The sequence below is a fragment of the Melopsittacus undulatus genome, chromosome 1 (assembly GCF_012275295.1).
Source record: "Melopsittacus undulatus isolate bMelUnd1 chromosome 1, bMelUnd1.mat.Z, whole genome shotgun sequence".
In the NCBI taxonomy this organism is placed as follows: Eukaryota; Metazoa; Chordata; class Aves; order Psittaciformes; family Psittaculidae; genus Melopsittacus; species Melopsittacus undulatus.
This window is the reverse complement of record NC_047527.1, coordinates 73910854-73923241: the sequence shown is the minus strand read 5'-3', so window position 1 is coordinate 73923241 and position 12388 is coordinate 73910854. Positions and strand designations below refer to the sequence as shown.

Genomic DNA, 12388 nt, shown 5'->3' with positions numbered 1-12388 from the left:
AGCCTACTTGAGGGGGGGACTTTTACTACAAGCACCTACAGCAAGCAAGTGGCACGAGAGAAAGACAACTACCTAGAAGGATACTGAGGCAAGGTTATCTGCTTGTAGAGAGAAAGCTTTCCAAATCCAAACCCACAAGTTTTCCTCCTCTTACCCTCTTCAGATCCAGTCTAATATTGGAGAAAAGGTCAGTCACTACTGTTTTTATCTTTTTAATACATTTTGAGCTATAAAAATGACAAAGCTGGTATAACCAAATCAACATCCGAGGACCATCAGATCAGCAGATTTGATGCCAATTATCTAGCTATATTCTATGAGTGTATTGTGGTGAAACAGGTTATGATTTAGGTAGTCTGTGGAGTTGCACACCATGGGCTGAACCTCATTTGGCCACAGCTAGGGTATTGTACAACCCCTGTGGCATCCAGGGATATATTGGCTGTACTGGTATGTTGTGAAACATACACTCCTGAGCTCTCTTTAGCTTGATAATTCCTCTAGGACCTGGAGTTGGCAGTAAGTGCTGAGAATAGACTTGACAAGTTAAGGAAAAGCTTAGCCTTAATGTCTGCTTTTGTGAAGTTTTATCCCTTTTAACTAATATTATTATTAAAATGTATCATTCACGCTCCTGGGGCCCAGCAGCAACAAGCTATTGAGGAACTGAGGGGCAAATGTTAGCAACATTTTAAAGAAACTGAGGATTCCTGATACTCACTGTATGTACAAATGACTACCAGATAATTGCCAGTTTAATATAACTGAAGGTATCTTGATCACAACTACTACATCTTGTCCTTCCAGGTTAAAGGTGAATGGCACATTGCTTGCTTTTAAATACATTAGCTCAGGAGTTCTGTATTACTTGTACACATGAATTTTGAAAAACTCTGCAGTAAATTTGATAATGTGTCCAAGAGTACCAGACAGGAGCATAGTTCACAGGAGGGAAAATGAGCGGAACTGTTGTTTCTTGTCTTTTAAAACACTATAAAAAGGAATAAATTTGTATGTTGCATTTACTTAATGGCAGGCATTTTAATCAATGACTAGGTTTCTGTACAAGAGCCTGATTTTTAGAGGCTTTAGTGTTTCTAAACTAATTTACCAGCTTTGAAAATTATTTGTAGGTTTGATGTGGTTGAGAATGAGTTTGTCAAATTTCAGAAACCCCAAATCAAGACTTTCAAAGAGGCTGCTTTCATGGGCATGAACTGTGCAAAATGTATTTTTAACAAGGCCTGAATTTTTCACTAGCTCATGTGTAAGTATTCACAACCATATGCTGAGTTTTCCAACCACAAACCAAAATGGAAGAATTCATAGGGAATTAATACAAGCCAGTCTGCTGTGAAAAATGTATTTCACCTTTCAAGAAGCTGACAGGTCCAGTGTGAAGAAGAGTCACAAACCAATCTGAGAGGCCACAATAACTGCATCCCAGTTAAGCATAAAGTTTCAGAGGTAAATTTCTGAAAGCTATGAGAGGGATTGTTCCTTCCTGAATGCTATGATCATTCAGAAATGTAGCTGAAATAAAAATCTAATGTTACGGTTTAGGGGGGAGAGGGAACTTTTAGTATGAATATATCAGTGTCCTCTGATTGCTGCAGTAATATTTTTATTCAGAAGATACTCAAGGGAAAAGTAGCAGCAGAATTAAATGTGTAGCTGTGTCAGATACTTAAGCACCCCACTTTTTCTTCACAGTGCAGTTACTCCCTCTTTGCATATTCATGAACAAATCTATAAGGTTTATGCAAGGTCATACTGAATTAATTATAGCAGTGGTATTCAAATAGCACTCTGAAGTTTAATGCTCTTTCAGCATTTCTGGTAAAAGCATTATTTCAGCCTATCAGATTGATACTACAAATTCCACATAGCTCTGGAGGTTCATTCTGGGCTCAAGTTGATCAACCAGAAATTTTGTTTTTAAACTAGTGTTGTGGAATACCTTTTGTATTCGCCTTTGGTCTAAAAACTAGTACAGCATAATTTCAGACACTTTTAACTCTCCTGTACTTAAGGTGTACCTCCTTCCTCCATCATTTTACCTGATAAGAGAGGCTGGGCTACTCTTCCTAAATCTACCTTCCAGTGCAGAAGGAGCTCCCAATGTATTGATTTTGCACTGGGACAGCTAAAAAGTGATGTATGGGCATCCATCTTCAAAATACTATTTAAGTAATCCCTGGACAAACAAGGAAGCTCATTTATATTGCAGTGGGGCTTCATGTTTGGATAAAAATTAGAAATATTGGACCTATATGTCAGAGTCTGATAATTTAGGACCTAGCTGAAATTTAGTTCCTATTCTCTTAAACAGAAATATTTACTTGTTACTGTGGCAGGAGTGTGTTCTTCCTGTAATTTACTAATTTACTGTTGCTGGAAATCATACATGCACATACAAAAAGAACCAAAGTGCCGCAGTACCTTCGCTTTCATCTTGGTATATTAGGCTCAGCGATAATGATAAAACTATCAACTGCTGCCTCTTAGTCTGAATGGCTCATGTTGTACCATGCATTAGGGATGTGTTGACTATCTCAAGTATGTTTTAAATTACTGTTTTCCCTGCTTTTGGAGGGTTTAATTCCTTTCAGGTTGAATGCCTGCTGTTAACTTGCAGCTCATGTGAAAATTAAATGTCCTCTCATATTTGCATGGTTAGGTAGTGTTAATTTATATTTACTTCTGTCAGAGGTTTAAGCCTTGTGGATATGAAGGCTCTGAAGAAACTGAAATTGTTTTGTGAAAGGGTTTAGATTCTGTGGTTTGTTTTTTTTTCATTTCAGAACAGTTTTCCTTTATTCAGTAGTGAGTGTTAGCTTGGCAGACACTGTAATAAGGTATGATCTGAATCTTGGTGGCCAGCTGACTTGATTTGAGCTGACTCCAAGCCCAGCTGACTACAACTGGCCTCCTCGCTGGCCAGCTGCAGAGCTGTATGACAGTGGCCTTACTATTTTCTTTTTGGGAAGAGTCTCCAAGCCTGCGTGGCATCACGTGTATTTTAGAATGTGTCCGCACGTCCATGCAGTCACTGCATGGGAAACTGGAGAGATGGAGCCAATTCTGTCTCAACTGTCTGGGTCTGTTGGAAAGAATCGCAAGGGCCCAGGTGCCAGCGGGAACCAGAGCGTACCTCTGTTGTTGCTTTGCTGACTATCCAAAATATTGGATAGTCCTTTTCAAATGGGTGCTTTGAAAAACTGATATAGTCAGTCTGACTCCACAGAAAATACTGTTTGTCTCAGCATAAGAGAAAATCTGATTTAGACTATTCTGTACTCATGGTCATGGTCATTGATAATAGAGGATGATGTTTTATTTACCCAAAGGCAATGAGAAATGCAATTGTCCAGAGTTTGTATTCCCACTCAATTCCCCCACAGATAATGAAGCAATACTTGCTAAGGTTCAGAATCTTTGGTGCTCATAGCTTGATGTGTATATTAACTAGCTGTTTTCCTCTTAAAACTGTTTGTATTACTAGGCAGTGTGAAAAACGTGTGAAAATGCATGGCTCTGCAGAGTGAAGGAAAGGCAGGGCATACTTCTGTAGCTTTCACCCTTATTTTATGGTGGACTGCTTCAAATGTGAAGAAACTTACCGTAAGAGTGAGATCATTTGGTCTTTTCATGCAGTCAGAGGAATTCCAGTAGAGATACCTGTTTGAAGTACACAGAGCTAGCTTCATCCTTCTGGATAAGCCAGCCAGCTTCACAAAGTAAACATTTTATCACTCACTTTCAGAATGGTTTGGGCATATGAGCTGTCTCACTTCAAGTGCAAGAGAGTAATGCCAGCAGCTCAAGTTGAGCAGGGCTCAGAAGCCTTCCTGCGAGAAGGCTTTTGTGCCTTTATGCCATTCCGTCAGAGAAATGCTCTCTGCTAATATCCTTAGCACTGAAGCGCTAAGAACTGCAGTCCCCACTAACCACACTTAACAAACTTCATTGTTTTTATCCATTTTCTTCTTCTCAGGAAGCCTACTGATGAAGTAAGTAAATAAATAAAAATAGGACTTTCAGGGGAGTGTGATGAACTAGGCTGCAGACTACCAAGTCTGCTTAGTTTATATTCCACTCATGATGTCTGAGTTGAAGCCTGAAAAGCAGCAGATCATTTCTGGATGTTGTGTTTTGTGAAACTTTGCCCTGTGAGTGTTGAACTTGCATTCTTATTACCATTGCACACCTCCATGGAGGATTGTTAGCACTTTGTAAGATTTTTCCTTGAGTAGAGAAAACAGTGTAGTAAGAACACTTTGAGAAAGAAAGATGAAAGTCCATTACTCGCAGCCAAATGGATTTCCCCCCTTCTGAGAGGATTAGCAAAGTGGATAGTTAATTTGGGGGTAAATGGAGACTTTTCATAAAGACTGAAGTAAAAAGGATGTGATGCCTGTCACTAATTCGGTTTCATCAGTTTTATCCAATTTGAATATTTCTCTGGACATTATGCAAACTAACACACAAGTGTGGATTAAGATGGTTCAAAGCTAGAGCAAGGTGCAAGGTGATACTGATTTCCAGCTGTAGCTCACTGATGCGCACACAGCCCTGCAGGCGCAGAGTAGGATGAAAAGATTTTCCTATCTTTTGCCACCAAAGTCTGTGCCAAGTTTCTGTCTCATACAGCTAGCAGGGAGGAGGACATCCCTCTTTAAAAAATGAGTTAATGATACCAGAGGTTTGTGGGGTTTGGGTTTTTTTCCCCTATTTTCTTCCCTAATTACTTTCATATTCTATTTTCAAGTTCTTTATTATCGGTAAGAAAGTTTCCTTTGGAAAGAGAGAACACTTTTTTTTTTTAGTAATATTATTCATGTATTTTAACTGCTACTGCATGTGCCGTATGAAAACATCTAACATCAGCCTGATAGCATTTTTAGCTAAGATTGCACATGTATTTCCATGACAAAGTACTCTTGAAATATTTGTCCTAGTGTAGCTTTTTTACTTTCACAGTTCATTTCTTTTTGTCAGGTACTCATTTATTATAGTTAGCTGGTTACAGCTTCAGTGTTTTCTCTTGAAGGACAGTAGCATTGTGAAATACCTCCTCCTCTTGCCCTGCTGTCGTTCATCCATCTTTATATGTGATTTACTGTGTGCAGAAGTGTGGAAAGTTTTTTGAAAGACATAGTCATGAAAGAACACAATATAAGTATTGTGCATATAAAAGTAGGGGTGGCATTTTTTTTAATCCCACTATGAAATGAACATGCATAATAAAATAGAAAATTTTATTTCCCAAAAAATAATTCCTAGGTTCATTGTAGATAACTAATATGTGTTGAGGACATTTTCAGTAGACTGGTCAAATTGATTGATGTTGACTGCTACCTGCTGTCTCTTGTTTCCCAACTTCACATTAAGAAGGAGTGTCCTCTAATCTATGTAAATATGAGAAAATGGGTGCTACTGTTCGTACTTTTGGCAGTTACTTATGTGTCACAGTTAGCTGCTTGTGCTCACTGTCTGGTTGCACTAGGGTGATGTCTTGTATGCTAGGCATCATCTGTCTTGAAAATGCATGTCATCTTGTCTAATGCTCTTTAGCCCAATCCTTGGCACAATTGTGTCACAGTTCCACTCACAGGCACAGGATCCACCAGCAAAATCAGCTGGAGCATGGCTGTCACTGGGTTCACAAGCGGTGACATGGGAGAGAAGGAAATTCACATGAATGATGCATTTTTCCTGAACTGGAATTTCACATGATTTACAGGAACAATGTGGGAATTTTAAATGTGTTTTACAGGAACAGTCTGTTTGCTTTTTTAGTTTTGTTTTGGCTTTACTTCTGAGAGGAGAGCTAATTTTTGGTTTTGCCTCCAATTAGATTGTACAAAAGTGAACTAATGTAGTTTTTGGACACTAAATTAATTCCAGATTTCCTAGAAATTTTGTTGGGTTTTTTATTTCATTGGGTTGTGGGGTTTTGTTTTTGGTTTCAGTTGTTTTGTTGTTTTTTTTTCTTGACTGAAGAGTTTTTTATTCAAGTTTTAATCAAAAAAAAAAGAGATACACATTGTTTAGGAGGCAGCATGTCCACCTTGGAGAAGTTCAGGAAAATCAGTCACCTTCCTTTGATTGTGAAAGCAATTTATGACTTGTTTTAAGCGGCTTGCTGAAGTGGGCACCTGAATGGAGTACTGCCTGTTTGGAGTTACACTACTGCTGTATGTCACATTCGTATATACACAGATGACTTGTAAATGCTGAGTTTGTTTCACTCTTTGCACCTCCAAAAGTATAGGTACTTTAAATACTTTGACATTATTATTATCTATAATGAAAATATATCATTACTTGCTCATAAACCAGAAAGATGTGTGTGCATCTGTCTGGGGGTATGAATGTGTTTGTATAGCTATATACTTTCTTTTTTCAGGACTGTCTGGCCTGAACAGTGGCAGTTGGTGGTATTATTTCTTTTAAGAAAGCAAAAAGTGACTGCATTAGCACAAAAATTTCATTCTAGAATTGCAGCTCCACATATAATGAAACACATGGAAAGCATTAACTGATTAATTATCCCCCATAATTCTCTGACATATCTCCGTCTAGACTATAATGCGTGCAGTATTGCTTCTGCCAGGGTTGCATTTTGTTTGACCTGATTGCAGACATACAGTGTAATTACTAAATGGGGGGTAATTTATGTAAACAAATGTTAGTTTTTCATAGCATGAGCCCTATCATTATGTTTTATTGCTAGTGGATGTGTTACATAGCCATTCTTCAAGGGCTTGGGTAGATCATTATTGTAAATCATCTTTAGACTGTAAACTCTTAAGATTTTGTGTTTACAAAATGAAAGTGTCGTAATCCCTACATACAATTTTTGTTTCCTCCTACGAGTGTGTGAGAACTTTAATTGACCATGCTTTAGCAAAGTAAATATACATTTCTAGATAGTACACAGGGAGTTTGGGGGATGCTGTTACAAACTTGTCTTGTAGTATCAGATATAATATGTAAAAACAAATATGTAGGGAATGAAATATATTTAATACTTTGGTAACTGTCATGTACTGGCTTTTATCTATCAAAAACTTTAGAGGTAGCTGACACACAGTGAAAGTAATTGACTTCCATTTCTCCTTACAAGCCAAGCTAGCCTAGTGGCTCCCACTCTTAAGTCAAGTGCAGGAATATGTTATTGAAGGTAATAGTGAAATTACCCACCAGTTTTCTTCTTGGTTTCCAATAATACAAATAGTACCATTTCTTTCTTTCCTTCTGTCAAGGAGATTGATTGTGTTTCAATGACATCTGAATAGCTGGAGTTTTCCTTCGTGCAGACATGCAGTGGTTTTGGGAATGTGATTCTTGGCAGGCATCTAAGGTTATTCATTCCTTTCCTGCTTATTCTTTTCGCATTTACTCCTCCCTCTTGAAGCTCTGTCCTTGTGCTTTTTATTTTGTAAAGCTCATGTGGTCAGTAAAAAAAAAATTATTAACCTATCTTACCAATAATAAATACTTGTTCATGCTCCAAATCTGAGGAGTGAGAAACAAAGCAGTTTCCAGAAGATGCAAGTGGGGTTTTGCTCTGCTCTTTTTGTAGTTCATGTGAAGCAAATTTAGTGGCCTCAGCACAATTCCTGCTGATGTCTCACTCAGCCATACTACTCTTGTCAGCCCTTGATACCCAGGCAGGAAACAGGACTGATGCCAGCAGTAGAACTGGGAGGCTAACTGTCGTTATTGGGTAGATATACCTGCAGCAGCTTCACATCAGTATGTTCATCCAGAAGTGCAAACTATTATATTTGGTATAAGCCTCCTGTGGGCCTGGACTCTATGTTTAGATTGATCATCTAAACTGTATTGGCGTAATTTCCATTTTAGCCTGATTGTTACCCATAACTGCTTATGCTTTCATCATTCTTTCATACAGCATCATCACTGTATCCGTGGCAGTCACAAATTCAATGGATTTTAATCAGCTGTGGAGCTGCTTCACAGGAAAAGGGTGCTCACCAAATGTAAATAAATATTTGCTCACAACTTGGGAACAAACCACCCTGTTGTGATGGAAGACCACAAATTATGGCAGAAGGCTCACTTGGGTGAACACAAAGCTTCCTGAAACACAGGAAAAGACCAAGGAGTGCAAAGGGAAACAATACAGGAGTATAAAAAGCCTTGGTTATGTAGTGGGGGGTGAAATGAGGAAGGTCAAAGCCAGGATGAAGCAAACTCCATAAAAGATCACGGCAGGGGATTTTACAGGTTTGTGTATCATGAAAGCAAAAGACCTTGAGGGGAATGTGAGTCAGTTGATGCATGGGGAAGACAAAATAGTGATGGACAAAAGGCGAAAGACTGAAGAACTCATAACCTTTCATGCCTCAGTCTTATCAGGCAAATATTGCGCCCAGACTACTGTACATTTCAGCATGTTTTAGGAAAGAAAAGGTGAAGCCAGCAATCGGCAAGGAACAGGTTAAAGACTAAGTGGAGAAAAGACATGTAGTCAAACCTATGAAATTGGATGAGATTTACCCAAGGATACTACTGCAAGAAAAGCTGGTCGTGGAGTACTAGTGGACAGAGGTGAGCAGGCTGACAGAAACCAACCCCTTCTACAGCATTAACTCTGATTTACATCACATAAGTCTGTCCTGTGCAGTACATGTGGCATGAGTCCTGTGGAGGTGAAAAGTGACAGTGTAGATAATGTACCGCGATCATTCTGTAAAAGGGCTTGAATTGCAATTGCAGAGGCCAACTCAATTTGGGTATTACAGATGTTTTTAGTGCTTGAATTTCTTTATAATCCATAATGATGAACTGATTAGCAATTGCAAGTATGATTAATTTCAAATGTCAGCCAAGCAGCTAGAGAAAGATTTCCATTTGAAACATCTTTTTTCAGTTATAGTAGTGTAGGTTAGTAAGTATTCATTTGTTTTCTTTTAATTTCCGTTAGGGCTAATTTTAAGTCATAGAACAGTTTATGAAATAAATAAAGTTTTGTGGATTAGTAACTGGTGTTTTGATGGGATTTTAAATTGAAATGCGTCGTTATGGCATTGAATGTATGTAATAAGATGTTTACTTAAATAGACAATCTCAGAATTGCAGTTACAAGCTGCTGTTTACAATTTTTTACGTGAAGATGAAATTGTAGTCAGTAAAAAGTATTGACCGTTACTCAGTGTCTAAAGTGCCATTCACAAGTCTCTAAAAGCAATTAAATTCCTCAAAGTTGGGATCAAACTTTGAAATTCTATGCAAAAGTTTAATATTCCATTTTTTGAATGAATGGAGATAAGGGAAACCCAGTGTATTTTTCATTGATTAATGAAAATTAATTCAGTAACTGATATAACTCAGGAATATTTAGGTGTTATTTTTCAATGTCATTGATACCTCCATATTTTTTTCTGGAGTTCTCTGAGCTTCTTTACTGAGATATTTCCAAAAGTCTTTTATGTTTATTTCAGAATTACTTCATCATTGGGCTAAAGATGGTTGCACTTGATCGTTGAAGTAGTTTCAGAGTTTGTGCTCGTTACTGCTGTTCTTTCTGGGTATTAATAGTAGCAATCGACTTCTCTGGCACTGCAATATTTTTTGGCTGTCAGGCTTCGTTCAGTTAACAGGGTGGATTTCTAAAGCAAATTCACAGTATGACAGGCTGCCTGAATCTTCTGGGGCAGGTTGTAGTGCCACTCTTCAAGTGGAGTTTGGGTTATGACTGTGTAAATTGAAGACCTGAGTACCCTAAAGCACTTTTATTTGGGGAAATTTGGGAGAAGAGGGCGGGTGGCATGCTGAAATGATTACTGTAAGAGGGTATAGCAAATAGCAAAGGCAGGTTTGTGGGATTTTGCCATCTGAATTATAAATGTTAACAGCTCAGTCTAATTAGCCATGTTCTGAGAAAAGATTTCACTGTGTGGATTGAAACCCCAGCATTCAGATACATGTGTTCAAGTGGCTTTATCTGCAGCCATCCCAGCAGAACCACTGACTGGCAGAGGCACTAATTGGAGCAGCCCAGCACAGCCACAAAAGGTGTGGGTTAACACTGAGGTTTGTGCTTTCCATCTGCCAGGGTTCTGCTTTTCATGGACATTCTCAGGGAGGTGGTGACATTCATGACAGTAGTGTTGGATGGCTTGATACTTTGAGCTGAGGGCAAAGATTTAGTTAAAACAATCAGGCAAGAGTGCAGATATGATTGGTGAGTAGTAGGCTTAAAGGTTAAATTGATACTGAGTAAGGGTTACAACTTGGGTGTTGTAAGCAAGTTTTGCTTTAGACTTGTCTACGCAGTGGGCAAACTGAAAGAAAAGAACTGCAGAATAGTTTTTTCTCAGTAACTCTATGTGAGTACTGTCAGGGTAGACCATGGGTCACCAGAGGAAGTTGGTACAGGGTAAATATTGCATATGAAATTCAAATAACTTTTCTGCAAGCTACCTGCAGCAGAAGAGTTCAAACAATGCATGCATGTTCCTGGTTTGTTCAGTGGCACCCATCAGTACCAGAGGGTTTCTGGAGTGTGGGTGTACAGTTCTTCCCTTCATCTAAACACTGGTGTGGTTTCATACAGCTAAGAAATTTGTTCTCAGAGGGACACTTCCAAGGTTGCAGTGATTGCTGCTTGTACCTAGCAAAACTGAAGTCATCAACTGATCCCAGCAGCTCGGGAAGAGCAGCTGAGCCTCTGCTGAGTGTCCTCCAGCATCTGTACCCCACATGGTGTGGGAAGGTTTAGGGCCCTCGGCAACATAACATCCCATAGAACAAAAGCTACAGGATAGAGAGGAAAGTACAGGGATGTTGTGACCTTCCAGTCTATGCATAAATCAAATAATATAATTTAAATATGACATACTTATGGCTTTCAGTTTATTGAGGAGCTGAGATGCAGGGACTCTCAGATGGAGACTATGTACCTTGCACTTGTGGAGACTTATGACATCCGCCTAGTCCAGTTAAGTATGCAGGACTTAGGGCATTCAAAATAATAGACCTTTAACCAAAAGCAGTGCTCAGTCTTCAGGAGCTTTAGGAGTGGAAAGTGAAGGAGTATCACATCCAGAAAAGCAAAATTGAGAGAGTTGGCTACCTAATGAATTGTGTCGGGGAGCAGCAGGAGCAGGGGCTGCTCCCCACAGCCTCCAGACCAGGAGGTGAGGGTGGGTGCAGCATGGACCTGCAGTACCCTCACCAGCAGGCTCAGCCAGAGGAGCAGAGTTGGGGAGACACAATTGGGGTCCTGTTGGCACTTCAGAGTGCATCAGGCAGCAGCAGTGAATGAAGCCAGGTCCAAGGCTGAGGCAGGAAATCCAAACAAGGCAAAAACAGGGCTGGGGACTAGTACTGCTGCAGCATTGCTGGGACAGGGTCAGGGCTTCAGGCTCAGCAGCAGAGGGGTCCTTTAAATAGCAGTGCATGGTCCTGGGCCATGGGCACTGGTATGTAAAACTGGCAGGTGAGTAGGTAGGTATGTAAAAAATGAAGTAAATCAAATAACACAGAAGCGGTAGGAATGACTTTAAGCATAATTAATAAATTGCATGGTAATTCTGCCTTTCTCAGTGCAGTGTCCATAAGTTAATCATCTTGAGCAAAACAGACAGGTAATTTATCAGTTATGATCACGTGAGCCTTTAATATACCTCCCAGTCTGGGCAGGAAGATAAAGAACTGGAACATTGTGATACTTGGTTCATCCAGTTACCATCCTGATGGAGTGTCATTTTACCAGAGCCACCTGTTCAGGAAAGAAAACAAAAATCCCCTAGTATTAGGTATTAACATGCTTATTTCAGTAAGATTTGGCAATGGAAATAATGTCTGAGCTAGGGAATACACACTGAGGTTTCTAACGTTGTATTAAATAACTTGCAGTCTTTATACTTCGTATAAGAAATTCTGCTGTAATTCTGGGAATTGTATTTCACTGTACCAGAGGAAGCGATGTTGTTGAGTAACTGACAATTACCTGAGAATGGTAAAATAATAATTACAAAATTAGAATGAGTGTTTATTCATAAAAGAACAGACACCTTTATAAGCTCTAAATATCTTTTTGCTAATTTGGTCTCTGACTGGCACACAAAGCATACTAAGGATTAAACTCTTCCCAAGCATAACACCACTACAGTCAAAGCACTGTGTTAGAGGTGAAGTTTGTACACTGAATGTGTTGTAAAAGCAGGTCGCACAAAGGCAAGTCTAATGAGTGTCTGTCACTCAGGGAATGCTTATCTGTCAACTAAAGAATTACCACAACTGCAGAAATCCCTTAGGAGATTTCAAGAGACTGGGGCTGAAGGCTGCCAGAGCATCTGTAACTTTGTACTTAGACCAGCTCTCCACTTTGGGTGTTCAGTTTGTATAA

The 12388-nt window shown here is 39.2% G+C and overlaps 1 protein-coding gene across 2 annotated transcripts in view; it reads left to right on the top strand.

Annotated features, from left to right (window-relative positions):
* Positions 1–12388, top strand: part of CTNND2 (catenin delta 2) — a 646172-nt gene that overhangs the window by 521504 nt on the left and 112280 nt on the right. The gene's annotated exons all lie outside the window — the stretch shown is intronic.